Raw genomic sequence first — 10,558 nt, 5'->3', positions numbered from 1 at the left:
AGCTGCTGCAAATCCAGTGTCCGGTTTGTGAAATCGCTGGCTAAGAGATGGCTGAAGAAAATCAGCCCAAATTAACAATGATTAAGTATACACTGAAAAATCAATTCTTCAATATAATAGCCTAAGCTTCTGAATACATCTCATTTTCTTGGCATTAACGTCCTCACTGGGACAGAGCCTACTTCTCAGCTTAGTATTCTTATGAGCACTTCCACAGTTATTAACTGAGAGCTTTCTATGCCGAAGTGATGTAGTCTCGTTGGTGGGAAGCGAAGATGAACCGACGAGTCTTGATGAAGCAGGGAGATGACGTATGATCGCCGATAGGAAGGTGATATTCCAGTAATAACTCCTGTTGTTACTTGGTCCAAAGACCGAATTGAACTGTCTATTCATTGATTCAAAAATCCTTATATAGGCCTAAAAGTGTTGCACCTAGTGGGTGCTACATAATTGAATTTGCCTAGAAGTAATGGGTAAAGAGTTCTGGAGCGCATATGCTGAGGTCAGCGTGACAAAATAATAATGGTCCGATCGTTGCCTATCGCGAATGATCGAACTGTTAATCGAGCTTCATGCACATGCGTGGAGCCTCAATGTTGGTTTATCGTTCGCGTCAGCATATATGTTTTTTGTGTTACCACCTGTTCCGTCCCGACGTCACAAAATTCAGTTCGAGAAACGCTGGCAGCAGGCAGCAGCGGAATATTCCATCATCAACATCCTTGCATTGTGCTACCCGGTTTGCAGCATCAAATAGGGAGCGGAAAATACCCCAAAGGACAATTTGCGTCCCTTTTCTGTTCATTTAATTGCCATCCATCTAGCCAGCTATGTATAGCGTGAACGCATCAACCAAACAGATTGCACCACCACTAGCACAACCTTCATCATCATCATCATCATCATCGAACCCACTGCAGCATCTTCCAGGCAGTGGAAATTTCCATCATTCCCCACACCGTTGCGCATGCAAGACTTTGTTTACCTGCAGCCTATATAAGCAGCTTGCATGCGCAAGAACATCATCAGTTTTCGAATCAGTTTCATCAGTTTCGATTCAGTTTAATATCAGTTTTCTTTGAAGCATTGTAACATAAAGTCGAGAATACAGTAATCAAGTGAAGCAAATCATCTTTTCCTCCTCCACCAATGGAAACCAAACAGCCTTTTCCAAGGCTAGAGTTGTTGAGTCATCAGTAGTCCATTTCAGTCGAGCTATCGGTCCTGTGCCCTGTTGCACCAAGCATCAGGTTAGCGGACGATCAACAGATCGTTCCGTTCAAGCTCAACAGAGCAAACCCCCGTTGCACGACGCAACATATGGTCCAATCGAGCCGGATACAGTTCCGTGGAGGCTGCAACAGCAGCAGAGTGTGTCGTCAATCAACAGATTGAGACAATTCCATCCAACTGCTATCGCCGATAGCAATCAGCTTTCCTACCAAGAGGATTGCTGTTGTTCCTGCCCGGTAGCTCGACACAAGAGCATAGAGAACACATTCCAGGTTTCCATTGGCGGAGAGGAAACGAAATTCCCAAGTGTAAGTAGTGAGAAAGTCCAAATCAAGACTAGACGTGCGCGTGTGAAGTGTTGCGAAATGGCCAACGTGAAAAGGCTGTTCGCCGAACGTAGCCTCGTCGAGGCCAAAGTGAAGAAGCTGCAGCAGCAGCTAGTGAGAGACAGTATCGCTCAACCGAGTTTGGCACATGTGAAGAAGTATGGAAGAGAGCTCCAGTTCCTCTACAAGCAATACCAACGAGTGAACGGTGAGATCTTGTCCGCAGTCCCAGTCGACAGGTACTCAGATGTGGACGAGGATTACGAGCGCTTCGATGACCTCCACGACGATGCCTGCTTACTGGTGGAAACCTTGTTGCATTCATTACTGAGCACCAGTGACAGGTATCAGATGTATCATTCACCATCATCCAACTGCTTCGCTGCGCCACGTTGGCGCACCCCACTGATTCGAAGCCGATCACCGAGTCCACCGACGGAACAGTCCGTTCCGATTCCAGACGTGATGGAGAAGCCAAACACGTCGCCACCGAAAGAGTTGTTCCCAGAGCAGCTGTTCCCAGCCCAAGCGAACGAGTTGAAGGTGAGTCAGTTTGCCATCAACCCAATCCACTCCTTGCAGCCACCAATCGCTGAAACTTCAGCCATGAAGTTAAATCCTGTGTGTGGAGCAGCCCTGGTCCGTTTTGAGGGTGATCTCGCCGAGGTCATCAAGAGCAAGTCGGCACCAACGCCGATTGTCCTGCCTTCTGTTGCTCCAATAGTTCAGAAGTGCCACCGAGAAGAAGAAGCAACCCAACGAGCAAGAGTGCCAATCCAACAAGGAGAGGTGCTAACCCAATGTGAGCTACCAAAGCTACCAACCCATGACGATTCCACCCACAGTGGAAAAGTAACAACGAAATGTGAAGAGGTGACAACAGTGGCCTACCAACACAAGTCCAACCCTCCAAGCAAGCAGAGTGAGAATCAAGCTAATCCAGCAAATCCGACACTAGCAGCGGATTTCAAAGTCGGCAATGAGACAACCAAGTTTGTCGACAGCGAGCGCAACATTCCATCATGTAAAAGCTACCAACCATACGATGATGATCCTGCAGCAGTTCATCAAGCGACGAACACGTTTCCAATTCCAATCAACCAGGTTGGAATTCATAAGAGACCGACACCATTCAAGAGAGCTACAGTATGTGGTGCGTTGCCGAAGACGTTCCTCATGCCACCCGGTTTTCATCCACCGCCCAGGTTGGCACCGATGCCAACAGAAGTACTTCCAGTGCCCAAGCCACTCCAGTATCCAGAAGTAAGCTCGGTGCTCCAGCGGATTCCTTGTGTGACAGGATTCCGCTCAATCAACAAAGAGTTCCAGCGTGCGATTGGATTGAGTCTGGTCGCGAAGCGATTCCCATGCAGGACCAGATTCCGTCCAGTGTCAAAGCTGTCATCCCGTTTGACCAGATCTCGTCGAACACCGCAGCGATTCCCATGTGTGGCCGGATCCATTTCGGCACTGAAGTTTTCATCCAGCCTGACGGAATCCAATTCGGTAATGCAGCCAATCCAGCGTGTAGCAAGATTCCAGCCAGTGTCGAAGCATCCCAGCTTCGTGACCAAGTTACTTCTGGTACTGAAGCAACCATCTAGTGCAGTGGTCCTCAGCCTAACTGGTTGTGCGGGCCACCCTTTTGCTCTTAAAACACGTCGCGGGCCACTAGATGTAAACATATAAGTTTGACCAAAACGAGTCGATTAGAATTACTTTCGACCAAAAAAAAATCGATTGGCGCGACTCATTCAAACAAGTTTTTCGACATTTGTTACTTAACTTGAACGATTGGGGTTGATTTGAAACGAGACTCGACAACACTTACTTAAATTTCGTGCCAAAATGAACCAGCCTCTGATTGGTCCGCCTGACAGCGTTACCATCAATGATTATTGTACAATAGCTTCAGCACCTTCTGTGTTCAGCTTTTTTCTCTCCTTTTCAATTTTCAATGATGTGTACCAGTTTTCTGGCAACACAAGGATCATACAAGAGAAGAAGAAAACTAATAAGAAGCCAGGTGACGCATCTTGTTTTAGGGGTCGGCAGGTGATTTCTGGAATTTGCGTGCTTATTATGTCTGGCAGTTACTAGCGATTTCAATCATCTTTCCAAATAACACTGATGTCCCTGGATTCTCAAGAGTTCATCCTTCGTGCAAAGATAAATGTCAAAAATTATAGGATTTCCGAAAATGAAAGATAAGGCGAGTGTATTATTTCTTTATAGATGAGGATGGATTTGATAAATCTTCAATATTATAAACATTTTTAGTACAATAATTGTAACATTAGAATAATGACAACAATTAACCTCCACAGAAGAAACAAAAACCTTAGCCGAATAAAAAACTATGACTTTAGCGTTATTTTAGAATTAAAATAAAAAATACTTAGAAAAATCGCTTTCTTACTAGAACTTTGAAAACTGCGCTACTAGAACGTTGAAAACTTTGGTGTTTTAAAGAAACGATGATATCAGACTTGAATAAACTTTTGGTTATCAAACAAACAAAGGAATAAGAAATTGAAATTGTTTTCCTTCGTTTCTTGATAACCACTCTATAAGGAAGAGAAAATCTGGAAAATTATAGAACGGCTTACTTTGCCAGATATTGCAGAAGAAATCTAGTTATCTAAGATAACTTCTGAAATCACAAGATGCGGGCCGCACAACTCCAATATTCAAAATCACTCCGCGGGCCGCACAAAACCTTCCTGAGGGCCGCATGCGGCCCGCGGGCCGCAGTTTGGTGACCACTGATCTAGTGTGACCAGGTACCAGCCGATGTCCCAGCGATTTCCAGCTGTAAGCGAGTTCCAACTGGTGCCCAAGCAATTCCCGTGTATTGTCGGAACCCATCCCATTCCAGAGAAGCCTCCAGATTCGACCGGTATCCCTCTTCCGGTTTCCAAGCCGTTTCGGTCGCCAACCGAAATATTTCCATTGCACAAGACGTTCCTGTTGCTGACCGGTATTCCTCCGGTACCCAAGAAAATTCATGCGAGTCTCAAGCCGAATCATCGAATGTCAGCCGGCATTTCTCCGAAGATCAAGCCAATCCCGAAGAAGAACGAGATGTATCCAGCGAAGAAGTCGTGTCCAGAGTCAACCGGAAGCCATCCGGTATCCAAGTGGTTCCAGCGTTCAACCACAATTCCACCGATCTCGATGTCAATCCCGACGACAGCCGGAATTCGTCCAGTGAGGGAGACAATCCTGATGCCCACCAGATTACGTCCGGTATTGAGAGAAGCTCCGTACCAGAGATCGATCGAGATGATGCCACCGGTCAAACCGACTAGTGGTTCAAGCACCCCCATATCAACTCAAGGCAGGAGAAACCATCAGATGAATCCACCATGCAATGTCGAGTCAGCGAAGCCATCCCGGAGTGCGTATTCCGTATGCATCCACCCAAGCAACCGAGAGATCATCCAGAGCATAGTAACCGAGGATTGTGAGCAGGAAGTACCACTCAACGAGTACGTCAGTAACAAAGTCTTCAAGCAACACCAGCCATCAGATGCGAGTCAACCCTCCAAGCATTCCGCCACCATCAAGTCATCAGCAGAAATTCATCCAAGAATCAGCCAGCGATGTTTATGCCAGCAGTTCAACACTTCATCATTCAATCAACAAGATTCCATCCTTCCCATCGAGGACAACATCAACCTTTCGCTGCAAGAAATTGTTGATACGAGGTCTCAACCGGGGGGAGAATGTTCCGTCCCGACGTCACAAAATTCAGTTCGAGAAACGCTGGCAGCAGGCAGCAGCGGAATATTCCATCATCAACATCCTTGCATTGTGCTACCCGGTTTGCAGCATCAAAATAGGGAGCTGAAAATAACCCAAAGGACAATTTGCGTCCCTTTTCTGTTCATTTAATTGCCATCTATCTAGCCAGCTATGTATAGCGTGAACGCATCAACCAAACAGATTGCACCACCACTAGCACAACCTTCATCATCATCATCATCATCATCGAACCCACTGCAGCATCTTCCAGGCAGTGGAAATTTCCATCATTCCCCAAACCGTTGCGCATGCAAGACTTTGTTTACCTGCAGCCTATATAAGCAGCTTGCATGCGCAAGAACATCATCAGTTTTCGAATCAGTTTCATCAGTTTCGATTCAGTTTAATATCAGTTTTCTTTGAAGCATTGTAACATAAAGTCGAGAATACAGTAATCAAGTGAAGCAAATCATCTTTTCCTCCTCCACCAATGGAAACCAAACAGCCTTTTCCAAGGCTAGAGTTGTTGAGTCATCAGTAGTCCATTTCAGTCGAGCTATCGGTCCTGTGCCCTGTTGCACCAAGCATCAGGTTAGCGGACGATCAACAGATCGTTCCGTTCAAGCTCAACAGAGCAAACCCCCGTTGCACGACGCAACACCACCGAATTGATTTTACAGGAGGTGGGCACATCTTTTGACTGGTGCACCACACCTCCCCCCCTTTTTGGGAGAATGTTGTTAGACATTCTGACTCTCAGACTATCGCTCCAACACCCTTTTACAATTTAATTATTCTATTTTTGTGTATGGTTTGAGCTGTTTGCGAATTCTTTATTTTTACATTAGGCGCGGTAAATGGCTGGGCATGGCGTACCATTGGTACCTCGCGTACCTGCAGGAATAAAATAGACCCCTTTGTGCGGTCCTTAGCCTCTTGCCCAGCAACTCCTATCCCTACCTCCTCGTGGTACTGGCCGGGGTACGAGTAACCTTGGGGAAGATCGAGTAACCAACCCCCGGTGGGAACTTTGGTCGTATGCTGACAGGGAAGGGGGGGTTTGTTTTTGCAAACCTGGAGCGTCTGTACTCCACGTTAGGAGCGGCTCACAACAGCGTCTGTTCCCCATGTCAGGGGCGGCTGATCATCGTCTGTGTGCCAGAGAAGGACTCTAAACTAAACTGCGCACTATGGCCCTCCGAACATTTAGGGGGAATGGTCCTCCGGAAATCTAGGGGGTTGGTGTCAGGCCCTGCAAGCCAACCGTAAAAACACATCAGCACAGGAACGTCAACGAGAGAATACGGACCGGAACAATCGGCAAAGACCACAGCGACGAAAATGGACTAGCGATTGGAAACTCGGTACGTGGAACTGCAAATCTCTCAACTTCATTGGAAGTACTCGCATACTCTCCGATGTACTGAAGACCCGCGGTTTCGACATCGTAGCGCTGCAGGAGGTGTGCTGGACAGGAGCATTGGTGCGAACGTTTAGAGGTAATCATACCATCTACCAGAGCTGCGGTAACACACGCGAGCTGGGAACAGCTTTCATAGTGATGGGTGATATGCAAAGACGCGTGATCGGGTGGTGGCCGATCAATGAACGAATGTGCAAGTTAAGAATCAAAGGCCGATTCTTTAATTTCAGCATAATCAACGTGCATAGCCCACACTCCGGAAGCACTGATGATGACAAGGACGCATTTTACGCGCAACTCGAACGCGAGTACGACCGCTGCCCAAGCCACGACGTCAAGATCATCATAGGAGATTTGAACGCTCAGGTTGGCCAGGAGGAGGAGTTCAGACCGACGATTGGAAAGTTCAGCGCCCACCGGCTGACGAACGAGAACGGCCTACGACTGATAGATTTTGCCGCCTCCAAGAACATGGCCATTCGTAGCACCTATTTCCAGCACAGCCTCCCGTATCGGTACACCTGGAGATCACCTCAGCAGACAGAATCGCAAATCGACCACGTTTTGATCGATGGACGGCACTTCTCCGACATAACCGACGTCAGAACCTATCGCCAACATTGACTCCGACCACTACCTGGTGATGGTGAAACTGCGCCCAAAACTATCCGTCATCAACAATGTACGGTACCGACGCCCGCCCCGGTACAATCTCGAGCGGCTGAAACAACCGGATGTCGCCAATGCGTACGCGCAGCATCTTGAGGCAGCGTTACCGGATGAGGGCGAGCTCGATAGGGCCCCTCTTGAGGACTGCTGGAGGACAGTCAAAGCAGCCATTAACGACGCTGCCGAAAGCGTTGTCGGATATGTGGAACGGAGCTCAAGAAACGATTGGTTCGACGAGGAGTGCCAGGAGGTTTTAGAGGAGAAGAATGCAGCGCGGGCTGCAATGCTGCAGCATGGTACGCGGCAAAACGTGGAACGATACAGACTGAAGCGGAAACAGCAAACACGCCTATTCCGGGACAAAAAGCGCCGCCTGGAAGAGGTGGAATGCCAAGAGATGGAGTTGCTGTACCGTTCTCAAGAAACGCGAAAGTTCTATCAGAAGCTCAACACATCCCGCAAAGGCTTCGTGCCGCGAGCTGAGATGTGCCGGGATAAGGATGGGAGCATCTTGACGGACGGACGCGAGGTGATCGAAAGGTGGAAGCAGCACTACGATGAACACCTGAATGGCGCAGAGAACACAGGCACAGAAGGTCAGGACAGCGAAGGCGATGGGTACGTCAGCACAGCGGCCAGCGGAAATCAACCAGCTCCCACGATGGGGGAAGTTAAGGATGCCATTCAACAGCTCAAGAACAACAAAGCCGCTGGCAAGGATGGTATCGGAGCCGAACTCATCAAGATGGGCCCGGACAGGTTGGCCGCTTGTCTGCATCGGCTGATAGTCAGAATCTGGGAAACGGAACAGCTACCGGAGGAGTGGAAGCAAGGCGTTATATGCCCTATCTACAAAAAGAGCGACAAACTGGAGTGTGAAAATTATCGTGCAATCACCATCCTAAACGCCGCCTATAAAGTGCTATCCCAGATTCTCTTCCGTCGTCTATCACGTATAGCAAACGAGTTCGTGGGAAGTTATCAAGCAGGTTTCATCGACGGCCGCTCGACAACGGACCAGATCTTTTCCGTGCGGCAAATCCTCCAGAAATGCCGTGAGTACCAGGTCCCTACGCACCATTTGTTCATCGATTTCAAGGCGGCATACGATAGTATCGACCGCATAGAGCTATGGAAAATCATGGACGAGAACAGCTTTCCCGGGAAGCTCACAAGATTGATCAGAGCAACGATGGACGGTGTGCAAAACTGCGTGAAGATCTCGGGCGAACACTCCAGTTCGTTCGAGTCTCGGCGGGGACTACGACAGGGCGACGGACTTTCGTGCCTGTTGTTCAATATTGCGCTTGAAGGTGTCATGCGGAGAGCCGGACTTAACAGTCGAGGCACGATTTTCACGAGATCCGGACAATTTGTTTGCTTCGCGGACGACATGGATATTATTGGGAGAAAATTTGAAACGGTGGCAGATTTGTTCACCCGCCTGAAACGCGAAGCAACAAGAGTCGGGCAAGAGTGGTGAAGCGTCGAAAACAAAGTACATGCTGGTTGGCGGAACTGAGCGCGACAGGGCCCGCCTAGGAAGCAGTGTTACGATAGACGGGGATACCTTCGAGGTGGTGGACGAGTTCATCTACCTCGGATCCTTGTTGACGGCTGACAACAATGTTAGTCGGGAAATACGAAGGCGCATCATCAGCGGATGTCGTCCCTACTATGGGCTCCAGAAGAAACTGCGGTCAAAAAAGATTCACCCCCGCACCAAATGCACGATGTACAAAACGCCTCGAGGAGGACTTGCAAGCTCTTGGGGTTTTCGAACGCCGAGTGCTAAGGACGATCTTCGGCGGCGTGCAGGAGAACGGCGTGTGGCGGCGAAGGATGAACCACGAGCTCGCTCAACTCTACGGCGAACCCAGTATCGTGAAGGTAGCTAAAGCTGGAAGGATACGCTGGGCAGGGCATGTTGCAAGAATGCCGGACAACAACCCTGTAAAGATGGTGTTCGCCACGAATCCGGTCGGAACAAGAAGGCGTGGGGCGCAGCGAGCTAGGTGGATGGACCAGGTACACCAGGACCTGGAGAGCGTGGGTCACAGTCGAGGATGGAGAGAAGCGGCCAACCGAGGGAATTGGCGTAATATTGTTGGCGAGGCTTTATCAAGATAATTGATGTAAAGCCAAATAAGTAAGTAAGTACATTAGGGTCTGAAATTTCAATTACTGTAAATGGACCGTTGTATACTTGTTCCAACTTTTTCCTGTTCTCATTGGTCACTACTACTTGATTTCCTAATTTTAGTTCAATTGGATTGGATTTATTTTGGGAATTAATGCGTTTCCGCTTGTTCATCTCTATGTATTCTCTGGTTCTTTTATGGGCAGATTGTAATCTATATTGCAGCTCTTTTGCGTAATCGTCATAGTTATAAAGTGGTTGTACTACCTCTGTAAGGGATTGGTTCTGAATTTTTTCTGTTCTACCAAAGACAAGTTCGAAAGGCGTATATCCGTGATCTAGATTTGGAGAGGTGTTGTATGCGAATGTGTAGTAGTTAACCCATTCATCCCAATCATTAATATGTTCGTTAGTGAAAATTCGCAAGTACTCGTTTAGACACTTGTGATTCCTCTCCAACGCACCGATAGTCTGTGGGTGATATGGCGTGGAGAATTTATATTCAAATTTCAATAACTTTCCTATGCTCTTGAATAATTCATTCCTATATTCTGTTCCCATGTCTGTCCTAACGGCTGTTATATTTGTTCCGTATGTTAGCATAAATTTTTCCACCACTGCTTTGGCTACTGTTGAGGCTTCTTTGTTTATAATTGGAATAACTGTAACATATTTTGTAAAATCACATTGTATGGTAACTGCGTACCTATTGTTATAGTTTGTTTTAAGGAATGGTCCAATGGTATCCACCGAAATAATTTCAAACGGTCTGCAAGGAGTTGTAGTTTTTATAAATTTTTCATGAGTTGGTTTTTGGTGTTTATTCATCTTACAATGTTTGCAATTGTTTACAAAATTTTGGATTGATTCCTTGAACTTTTTCCAATAGAACTCTTTTCTTAGCTTAATATACATTTTAGTTTGACCCAGATGTCCTCCGGTTGGACTGTTGTGGGTTTTCTTGAGAATTTCAGCGGCCATTCTTGGATCCTTTATAATTTTTGGTTTTTCATATAA

The 10,558-nt window shown here is 47.3% G+C and overlaps 1 long non-coding RNA gene across 1 annotated transcript; it reads right to left on the bottom strand.

The window, feature by feature from the left end:
* Positions 1 to 358: 358 nt before the first annotated feature.
* On the bottom strand, positions 359 to 6,098 carry LOC110681165. Its single transcript, XR_002503114.1, has 2 exons — positions 5,974 to 6,098; positions 359 to 644 (listed from the first exon to the last, which is right to left on the bottom strand). It is a non-coding gene; the product is annotated as an uncharacterized LOC110681165 (long non-coding RNA).
* Between the last annotated feature and the right edge of the window lie 4,460 nt (positions 6,099 to 10,558).

This window comes from Aedes aegypti, unplaced genomic scaffold (assembly GCF_002204515.2).
Source record: "Aedes aegypti strain LVP_AGWG unplaced genomic scaffold, AaegL5.0 Primary Assembly AGWG_AaegL5_hic_scaff_4_PBJ_arrow, whole genome shotgun sequence".
Classification (NCBI taxonomy): domain Eukaryota; kingdom Metazoa; phylum Arthropoda; class Insecta; order Diptera; family Culicidae; genus Aedes; species Aedes aegypti.
This window is presented reverse-complemented; position numbering and strand designations above follow the sequence as displayed.